This window comes from Pithys albifrons, unplaced genomic scaffold, assembly GCF_047495875.1.
Source record: "Pithys albifrons albifrons isolate INPA30051 unplaced genomic scaffold, PitAlb_v1 scaffold_47, whole genome shotgun sequence".
Taxonomy (NCBI): domain Eukaryota; kingdom Metazoa; phylum Chordata; class Aves; order Passeriformes; family Thamnophilidae; genus Pithys; species Pithys albifrons.
The window spans coordinates 258166-269129 of NW_027286062.1; the positions used below are offsets into that span (position 1 = coordinate 258166).

The window sequence follows — 10964 nt, forward strand, 5'->3', positions numbered from 1 at the left end:
GTGACAGCAGGTTTTTTTACTCTCTTCCTTTTCCCCCTTAACTGGGTTGGGCTTCTGAATGCGTTCTCAAAAAACCCTGGCCCTACCTTCAAACATACTGTAGGCCACAGGGATACAACCTTGCAGAAAAACCATAAAGAGCAAGATATCTCTGGCATCCAGGGAGAATTTAACCATCTCAAAAGCTGTTGTAGCAGAGCTGAAGGGGAAGTGGATGAAGGGTTGGGAGAAAACACTCCCCTTTGTTCCTTCCCAAGGGTCAGTACTATTATCACTAAATGCCCAGAGGTAACAACTGAGATTAGGGCAGGAATACAGCCTTGAGAACACCATCCAAATGACACCCAGAGGCATTGAATTCATAGCATCATAAATCCAAAGTAAGAACTCAGTAATAATTGTGGCTATTTGAGTTTTACTCATTGATTTGTTGATAAGACTTAAACCAGCTGCTCCTTTTGGCATGAATTTGTACCAGAAAAAGCCAAAATATTCTACAGGATGGTCCTGATGGAACCGAAACTCAACACACACATGGTGGCAACAGAACAGTTATCCTTCTTTGTTCACAAGCCCCATGCTGGGATCCAACATATGTCTTAGTTTGAGGGGAAGAGCCAAAATGTTTACCCACAAACCGGGGAGGGGATTTCCTCCACAATAATCACATCACCCTTTATCAAATTGAGGAAAGGTATCTTTAATCAGAAAATGGATATAAGAAGGATAACTGTTCTTAACTGATATATGTGTAGGTATAGGTATAACTGTAAACAGACCAGAACAAACTGCTTCCCCAACACAAGAGAAAAAAACCCCAAAACACAACAACAACCAAACCAGCAGGTTTCCTCCTGGAGAAAAGTTATACTTATGGGCAGTGTCAGTGTCACAGCCCGGCTGGCTGCAGGATGAGCTCCCAGTCCCTCTCCAGCGAGACAGACGAGCGGTGAGCACTCAGAGGAATTCTGTCTCTCCCCCTGTGTCCCTTGTCCCAAATGAAGAAGGAAAGCTGGAAAACAGACAGCCGCAGCGTGTCCCAGAAAGCAGCAGTGACCTCTCTCTCCTGGGTCGCTGCTGCAGTCAGGGCAGGCAGGCCAGGACACTGCAGGTGTGGGTGAGCCTGGAGAGGAGACCGGGACCCCAATGCCGAAACCAGGAGAAACAGCAGTGGCAGGGGAAAAACTGGCTTACTCCACAGTAGCAGCAAGGAGGAGCAGCAATGGCCTCTCTCCTACAGCAGTACACACACTGCCAGAAGTGTGTGTAGTCCCCAAGAAAAAAAGAGACCGTCCAAGCCTGTTTCCCAATCCACCTTTCCCCAGTTTCCCCCACCCAAAAAGATCAAGAAGGAATTGGTGGTAGTTAGCTACTTCTTTTGTTAACTAATGACATGGGCAGTTACTGGCGGGGAGAGAATTTACATCAAAACTACAATGAACATCTCAGATTCCCATTTCTGCTCACACAGAATAGCTCTGCCCTCAAGAGGAAAATCCCACGACAGTTTCGAACATACTCATTGTGTCAAACATAAAACAAGTGTAACTTTCATATGAAAAAATTTTTATTAAAATATTTTAAAATGTCTAATTGTTTCCTGAAAGAAGTTTTTATGACAAAGTAATATATAAGAAATGCTTCAAAAGACAAACACAACAAACATTTCCCACAGCTCAACATAACCAGTGTGTGGGGAGGGCACAAGGCAGGAGCCCCACGATGCTGCAGCTGCTCCTCTACAGGAAACCTGTGCTGAGAGAACCAGTTCCCCATGGGCAGCTTTTGGACCTGAGCTGATTGGAACAGCAAACTCCAGAGCTGTGTCAGTCTCTGCGGGCCTGCCAGGAGACATTCTCGCAGGTGAATGGTCTCTGCTGGAGCCACACAGACCGACGAGGCTGCAGCCCTGGCTGCTTTGCCCAAGCTGCTCATGTACTGATGGGAATCTCTATTGCCACCTCCTGGCGGGAAACATCACTGGAATCTTTCCAGGATGTTTGAGTGCACTGAGGACCAATGCCAGGGCCTACCTGGTGATAAAATCAGTCTGTGTCCCTCTCTGAAACCATTTTCTGAAGGACGACTAATTCTTTCACCACAGTCCCTTTGGCCATTTCATTCTCATCAAAGTGCAACTTTCAGATCTTGGGCCTCGTCTCTGCATTCGAGTTCTCTTCTTTGTGTCTGCTCCAAAGCAGCAGCCACACGTTCCACTTCTTCCTGTATGGCTTCCCTCTCAGCTTGCCCTTGTTGTGCTCTTTCCTTCTTGCTTTGCAAGTTAGTCAAATACATTTCATTCTGCTTTTCCAGCATTGCCATCTTGTCTTGGTAAATCTTTATTTCTTTCTCCCTCTCTGACAGGATGGCAGTGATACCAGTGAGTTTCTCCTGCACAACTTTCCCCTCTTCGGCCTCTTTCTGGAGCATCTCCATTTTGTTCCCCTGGTTTTTCAGTTCATCATTTGTACTTTGGATGATGAACATGACAGTCTGCAGTTGTTCTTGGAGGAAACAATTCCTGTCGCTGGATTTGCTCAGGTTTCAGAGGCTGTAAGTGATTCCTGAAGAAGTTTGATGTGACACTCCAGTCATTCTTTCTCTACTTGCAGCCCGTCCAGTTCATGCTTCAAAGCAGGGACAAAAAGAGTCAATCGTTCCATCTCTTGTGTCTGCTCTTCGTGGCAGATCTGAACTCCTGCCGCAGTGGCAGGCACGGGCTGCCCCTCTCTCTTCCCTCCCCACTGTATTCTCTCAGACAGCCAAGGTTGAACACATTTCTGTTATTACCGGTCTTCGTCTTCTCACTCTTTGGAAATCTGAAGATGGGACAAAAGAAATTACCCAGACTACGCAATAGAAATAGAGACAAGGGTGGAATTGACCTTGACTAAAGGCCCAAGGGCACAAAACTTCAACATGGAGGAAAAAAGCACCCTCAGCCTACTGTTTTAAATTTAGTCATCAAGGAGCTGAAGCATGTCCAGACACGGAATGGAGCTGTGATAAGGATGAAGCTGGTAATAAAATAGCATGGCATAAGGGAGTGGCAGCAGATGAAATGAAAATAAGCTCCTGGGGGATTAATGCATCTGCATAAAAAGAGCCATCCCAGAGTTCTAGGCCTGACACAGCAAAACCAGCAGTGACAGAAATCAAAGTTTGCCCCACTGAAAAGGGGATTGTTTGTACAATTTTACCCTGTAATCTGTTTCTGGGACGTGACATTGGGGACAGTGTAACATGGGAGTGTCATTTAAATTCACATCAGATATTCTTGGAACCCAATCAGAGATTTTCCTGATCAGAGAGGGTGAGAAAATTCTACCTCCACAAATTTTGGAAATTGGACCAAGTGATGAAAGACACAGGTTAGCAGCAGCTTTTGTTTGATCCATCTTGGTCTGTCAAACAGGTGCAATTAGTGAGGCAGATTATTATTTCTGCATTTAAGCCAACCTGCTCACCATTCCTAAGTTCCTCTTGTGCAGGATGGTTCCCTGGGTTACATGGGCAAAGCCACCCTTTTCCAAAAGGAACAAGAAGAGATGTGACTGGAATCAGCAGGACAGGATTGGGCATTTTAAACCGCAGAGATGCCCAAGTTCTCATAAATGCACTGAGCACAAGAGCAGGGGATGTACCCAAAGTGGAACCCCTTTCGCAGTCCGTCTTCTCTATCAGCAGCAGCAACTGGTCAACAGCTGTTATCTGATATGTGGCCTCAGCAGGAAAGAATCAATGAAGAAGATGACAAAGGGACCCCAGAGGCACTTGGTGCAGCCCAAGGTCATGTGTCCTGGGCCCTGAGCCGTATCCAGGCTCAAGGGTGGGTGCAAACAAGAGTGCCAGGGAAGGGGAAGAAAACACCTTTACCCGCTGAAGTTTGAAAAGTAATTGGGAACAATGGAACTGGATTGGAAAAGAATTCCAGTCTTGGTGGTGTAAAGTCACTTTTCATGGCTTCCATCCTAAGAGGGCTCGGGAGCTGCAGCTGTGGGAGGTTCCAAGTCTGTCTGGTGTCACTGCTCTGCATTTGAATAAGGGAGCTCACTTGAATTGAATGCATATTGCCCCCCTCAGTAGCACAGTGACCTTCTGAGTGCTGCTGGGGCACCAGTGTGAGCTGCAGGGGTGCTGAGGAGAACTTTGTGCTGAGCCTGACGCTGCTGCTGCTCTGAGCCCAGCACACAGCGGCAGCGATGTGTGCCAGAGCAGGCGGTGCTGCTCGGGGCAGGCTGGGTGTCACCCGTCTGCCTGGGACACAGCTCGGGCACTGACAGGCCACCCTTGCAGCAGGTGCTGGCACTCGGCTCTCTGCTGTGCCTCCAGCAGGGCGGGCTGCTGTGGCACAAGAGGTTTTGGTGTGTGTCTTGGCAGAACAGGGGCCTGAGGGCAGGTGGCCGAGGCCGTGACCGCCGTGAGCCGCCGCAGCCCTGGGCTGTGCTGAGTGGGAGACTGGCACAGTCTCACTGCCAGCTCGGGAACTGTCACCTGCCACGGGCACAGGGGCACTGGGTGCTGTGCTACAGTGTGGAAAACATTGCTCCCAGCAATGAAAAAAGATCCCAGGCTCCATTTTGTGTCCTCATGTGGCTTTTCCAAACCTGGAGTTTTACTCGACCTGAATATGTTTAAACACCAAGAACCTCTGAGGTTTTTTCTTCCATCTACCCTTTGTCAGGGAAGGCAGAAGAATTCCTGTAACTCAGATCCCATGTGCACAAAGCCACAACAACAGCAACTAAGCACATCCATAAAGAGCATTCGAGTCAAACCCTGCAGTCTTGGGAATGCTGAGCCATAAAAATGATGGTGTTTGGACCAGCAACTTTGAACACAGGTCATGAGCCAGGCCCCTGCCCAGCTGTCCAGCAGGGCTGTGGGGACACAGGGGTGGTGGTGAAGGAGCTGGGGTCAGCAGGGAGCTGGGATGGGGGAGAGTCAGGGGAGGGGTTTTGCAAGAGCCCCTGGAATGTTGGGGTTTGCACCATGGCAACAGTCAACATTCTGTGGAATGCTGGCTGTTGGATCCTGGCAACCGTCAACAGAGGCTGGACATTGGGGTTTCAACCCTGCACCTGCGAGCGTCTTGTGGCTTTTGGCTTTGGATATTGATACTTGACCCAGGCCTTGCATAGCGGGGACTGTAAACTGCAAAGGCCAAAGGCCCAAGGACAAAAGGGCCTTTGACCCTACAAAGGGCTCCAGCCTTTGGAGGTTGGGGTTTGAACCGTGCAAAGGCCATTGCCCTTGAACATTGAGGTTTAAACACTCCAACTACCATGGGACAGGTGGAGACCCGGCAGGTTAGTGAGAAAGCTGCTGCTCTCCCTGTCCCTTGCCCAGTGGGGTCGGGCTGGGCCAGAGCTGTCCCATGAGGAATGGCTCCCTTTGAGACTAAAAGGCATTCACAGTCGGTGCTGCCGTGGGGACATGCCTGGGCAGGGAACAGAGGGCTCCTGGCCCAAAGGAGGCCGTGAGGATGATTAGAAGATGCTGTGAGGGCTGGAGCACCTCTGCCAGGGGCAAAGACTGCAAGAGCTGAGGTACCTGAGCCCCTGGACATCTCCCCTTCTGGTGTTCTGTACCAGTGAGACACCTTGCAGGAGGCTCCTTTTGTGGCATTGTCAAAGTAGTGGGCTGAAAGAATTCCCAGGGAGGGGAGGAAGAGCTGAGCTGCAATTGCTGAGCTGGGGCAGGCTGCAAAGCCTTTGGGAGTCACTGCCTCGGGGCCAGCCCTGCAGTCTGAGGGGACTCATCCCTGAGCTCTTCCAGGAAGCTCGAGAGCTTGGAATGAGGCAGCACTTCACCAGCCAAATATTTTCCCTTGTGGTCCAGCACTGCCTTTCTGGTGTCACCAGCTTGGTGTTCCAGTTCTGGCCCTCCATGATCTCCACCGCTCAGCACAGCTTTTGCCTTCAGTGCAGCTGTGTCCCTGCTTGCTGCTTCTGCCAGCTCTCTGAAGCCTCCTTCCCTGCTCCTTATTGCTTCTTTGTGCTCTTTCCCTGTCTGTTCCTGCAGGCCCCGACACAAGAGCTTTCTGCCAGGCAGGAACACATCAATTTCCTGCTGCAGCAGGAAGAGCAGTGTCAGGAGGGGCAGGAAAACCTGGAGAAATTGGAGGAGAAATACAAGACATACAACATCCTTCCGAAGTACCAACACTCCTTAGAGGAAGAGATCACGAGGTGAGATTTTGCTCTTCCTCCAGTGTTCCAGAGGGAATGTGCTTCCAGTTGTGGGATTTCAGAGGTGTTGTGGGCAAAGACCTGTCCTTCCACATGTAGGCTTCAGTGTGGCACTTCAGCATCACCTTGTCACGGCTTGCCATGCTCTGCTGTGACTCCCAAGGCTGTCTGGGAGATGGACAGCGATGTTGGAACACCAGACACCTCCCTGTCACAAAGCTGATTCTCTGAATGCTGTTCTTTTGGTGCCCTTTCCCAGCCACTGCTTCTCACTGAAGGGAGACAAAGTCTGCCTTTCTTTCCCTCTCCCTGGAGAGGGAAAAAGCAAGATCTCCCTTAGCTTGCTGAGGTGAGATATAGTGAGCTGGATGCATCTATCAGCTCCACCCTGGGAGCGGGCGTTTGAAACCTTTGGGATGTGTATCAGCCTGGCATCCTGATCCCTGTGCTTGGCACAACCATCTGAAGGCCATGATTGGGCAGGGAAGGCAGATTCCCCTCTGAGGCACCCAAGGAATACCAATGTCTCTTGTGGCCCTCTGTTGGCTCCTTCCTCAGACAGTGCCAAGAGGTGCCTGCAGAGGCTCAGGCAGGGTCCCTGCCACCCTGCACCGTCACAGGTGGCACTGAGTGGCCAAAGCAGGCAAGAAGGAAGAGAAAGGCTGGGTAGGGTCCTGCGGCCAATAAAGTGCTGCCAGTCTTGAATGGCACAGGGTGGTTCTGGAAGGATGTGGAAGGATGGCAGTATGTGTGGCAAGCCCCTGTTGGCACTTCTGCTCTCAGCCTTTGTTTGTCCAGCTGAAAGGAACCTGGGTTCTGGCAAGCCTTGGGGAACTGCCCAGAGATGCCCTGGCTGTCACTTGCTGCTGGTCCTATCTGGACATACAATCTGGGGGAAGCAAATGTCTCTGCCTTTTTGACAAAACCTGTCCCTTGGAGTCTTGTTAGTCTAAAAAAAATGCAGTCTTAAGCTAGGTCTTCCTTTCAAGACTTTATGTTTCTCTTCACATTCCTAACAAAAAAAGGAGAGGGCATTTAGAGACTTTGTGACTTTTTTTCCTTGGATGAAAGCATAGTGGGCATGTGCTGGGGTGTGACTGCAATGGGAACAAGCAGCCGAGCTGTTCAGACACAGCTCTTTAGACAGAACAGTTCTGCCCAGGTGGCTGCAGCCCTAAGATGTTATGGAATGTAATACCATGTAGGAATGAGTTGCATGTTTTCTCTTTCAGGCTGACTGTGTGTCTGGAAGAGAAGGACTGGAGGATCAGAACCCTGGAAGAAACAAACCTTGCCCAGCAGAACGAGGTGTCTGAGCTCCGTTCTGCTCTTCACCAAATTGGGCAGGTCCTTTCAGATCACAAGGGAGAAGTGCAGGAGCTCAAGAACCAGGTGAATTATGCACTGGAGTCCTTGTCTCCAGGGACATACAATACCATGTCCAGCTTGCTTAAACCCTACTGGATTCCCTCCCAGCAGCACAAGCTGCTCCTGTGCTCTGCCCAGAGCTGCCACACCTTGAGGTCAAGGCTGGATCTGGTGTCTCCTGCCTGTGTTTGTCCCTGTTCTCTCCTGGGTCCCAGCATGAACTCTCTGAGGAGAAGCAGCAGACTGCTTTGAGCTTCTCCATCCCTCTGTTGCCAGTGTAGTCCCTGATGGAGTTTGTGCCTGTTCTGGGCACTGAGCAATGTGGGGACACAGAGGTGGTTCTGTCACGTTGGGGAAGGTGCCTCTGCCTCAGCCAGTTCATCTGGTGTTCTGGAGCTGCACCCTCAAACATTCCCATGGCCTCCCCTCTCCATTTCTGGAGTTTACTCTTCTCCATTGCAATCCTTGGCTTTGTACCTCTTGTTTCTGGTGTGTTTTGTGTGTGTTCCTTCGTTCCTGGCCGTACTGCCCTCTCTGCTGCCTGAGGAGCAGCCCTGTCCCTGACACTCTGTGCATCCGTGTTGCAGATCCAGGCCCTGCAGGAAGCAGTGCTGGAGAAGGAGGCTGCCCAGACAACTCAAGAGCAGCAGCTGCTGCAGGCCCTGGAGGAGTCTCGAGCAGGCGAGCAGAGCTTGAGGGACTCTCTGCACATGCTGGAGGCTGAAAGGTCAGATCTGCGTTTGAAGCTCCAGAGTTCTGAGAAGAGGGCAGAGGCCTTGGCCACAAAGTGTCAAGTCCTGGAGCTGGAGTGGAGGAAGAGTAAGGATCAGACAGATGAGTGGCGTGCCTGTAATCAGGTGCTGCAAGAACACTTGGCTGAAACCCAGGAAGGTACAGCTTCTCCTTTTCCACTCTCTGCCCCATCTTATCTCATGAACAAGGATCTCTGATGCCACACAGAGGAAAAGTCCAGTGTCTGGTCATGGCATAGGGAAAAAACAATCATTAGGACACTTCTCTATAGAAATCACAGGGCAAGCTTGTAATAGAGAAAGATCCCATGGCTGGCAGTGCACCTGGCTGTGCTACCGGGATCCTGTGCAGAGGAGGTGCCTTTCAGGTCCCACATCTCTGCTAAGTAGGTGGAGTTTGATGTCTCATTTTGATGCCTCCAAACTCCAGGCCATCCCAGAGCTGTCAGGGCTGTTGGCCTGTCTATAGAATGGCTGGACAGGTATCCCCACCCTTTTCCCTGTTTTAGTTTGCCCACAGTGCACCTTAGAACTGCATTTTCATCTCCCTCTCTTGCTTTCCTGGCCTCAAACTGTCTCTCAGGTATTGTTGGTCAGTTCCCAGGGTCCTAGTCAGTCTTGGCTTTTGCCTCTTCCTCCTTCTCCTTTGGGACCCTGCATCTGGCTCTCCCCTCCTGTCTCTCTCCCTGTTTGCCCCATGTCTGTTCTCCCTGCTTCTAACACTGTGGCTGAGGGGCTGTCAAACACTCAGTCCTCTTCTTTCAACAAGCAGAAGGGCAAACACACTTTCATGTTCCTCTGAACCTTTCCATTTTTATTCTCCCTTTTTCTCTACCTGGAAGTTTCCCACATTTCTGTCAGCTTTGGAAGCCCTTTGGCCTTAGGCCCTGGGTGACACAGACGGGCAGAGAAGACACTGCTGTTGTGTCTGCAGGATGCACATCAGTTTGTCTTTCTTTGCTTTTTCCCTTGCCCTTTGGCCTTTCCTGCTGCAGCGCTGGGGACAGCAGAACACAAGAGAGATTCCCTAGAAGCTGCCCTGAAGGAAGAGGCCTCTGCAAGGAAGGAAGAGGCTCAGACTCTGCGTCAGGAGGTGGAGTCTCTGCAAAGAAAACTGCAGAGCATGGAGGAGCTAAAACAGGATGCGCTGGTGAGACTGGCAGAAGCCAGAAAGGTTGTTTTCTTGTTGGTTTTGGATCATCCTCTACGGGATGGGAGCATGGAAACTCCACACAGGAGAGATTAAAAACCACTCCCTATTGCCCCAAACCCAGGAAAGCAAAGGTTGGGGTCCTTTGAACTTCCCTTCCTCCCCAATGGAGAGCACACTGTCATGGCACTGCCTAAATCAGGCTTAAGTCTGACTTGGAATTCTGGCTGCACTTCTGGCAGCTCCTCCCCAAAGGACACCTCGAGTAGAGCTCCAGGAGCTCAGGGAAGGGCAGAAAGGCAGCTGGGACTGGGTGAGGGAGCTGGGAAAGACGCAGAGTAAAGGGGGGCCCAGGAAAGGTCTGCAGCATCCCGAGAGGCAGGGAGAGAGGGGCAGCCCGTGCCTGCCACTGCGGCAGGAGTTCAGATCTGCCACGAAGAGCAGACACAAGAGATGGAACGATGGACTCTTTTTGTCCCTGCTTTGCAGCATGAACGGGACAGGCTGCAAGCAGAGAAACAACAACTGGAGCGTCACATCAAACTTCTTGAGGAATTAGTTACAGCCTCTGAAATCCAAGCAAATTTAGCAACAGAGAGGAGTCACTCCCTTGAACAAAAACTCCAAACGGCACTGTCCATCTTAAAAATTAAAACTGAGGAAGTTGAAAACCAGGAGAAGAAAATGGAGATGCTCCAGAAAGAGGCTGAAGAGGGGAAAGTTGTGCAGGAGAAACTCACTGGTATCATTGCCATCCTATCAGAGAGGGAGAGAGAAATAAAGGTTTACCAAGACAAGATGGCAATGCTGGAAAAGCAGAATGAAATGTATTTGACTAACTTGCAAAAGGAGGAGGAAAGAGCACAACAAGGGCAAGCTGAGAGGGAAGCCATGCAGGAAGAAGTGGAACGTGTGGCTGCTGCTTTGGAGCAGACACGAAGCAGAGAACTCGAATGGAGAGAGAAGACACAAGTCCTGCGTGCTGCCCTTACCAAGAGTGAAATGGAGAAAGAGTCCCTGGTGAAAGAATTAGCCATCCTTCAGGAAAGGGTTTCAGAGAGGGACACAGCAGAACCTTGCACACAGGTAGGCCTTGGGATTGATCTTAATGTCCCTCCAACATCCATGAAAGATTCCAGTGACGTTCCCCACCAAGAAGTGGCAATAGAGGTTCCCATCACTACATGAGCAGCTTGGGCAAAGCAGCCAGGGCTGCAGCCTCGTCGGTCTGTGTGGCTCCAGCAGAGACCATTCACCTGCGAGAATGTCTCCTGGCAGGCCCGCAGAGACTGACACAGCTCTGGAGTTTGCTGTTCCAATCAGCTCAGGTCCAAAAGTTGCCCACGGGGAACTCTTTCTCTCATGCCTAAGCAAGGTCAGCCAACATGTGGTAGCTTGGATTTGGCATGGAAATAAAAGGGAGCCACTGACCAGGCTGATGGACTGACCTTGGCAGTTTTGTACCCATGGCTGAACAGCAGCTGCACTGCTGGAGCTCGGAGG

General features: G+C 50.7%; 1 long non-coding RNA gene across 1 annotated transcript; it reads left to right on the forward strand.

Moving 5' to 3' along the window:
- Positions 1–8431: 8431 nt before the first annotated feature.
- LOC139685258 (uncharacterized) lies at positions 8432–9980 on the forward strand. Its single transcript, XR_011700064.1, has 3 exons — positions 8432–8450; positions 9307–9461; positions 9951–9980. It is a non-coding gene; the product is annotated as an uncharacterized lncRNA (long non-coding RNA).
- The last annotated feature ends 984 nt before the right edge of the window (positions 9981–10964 follow it).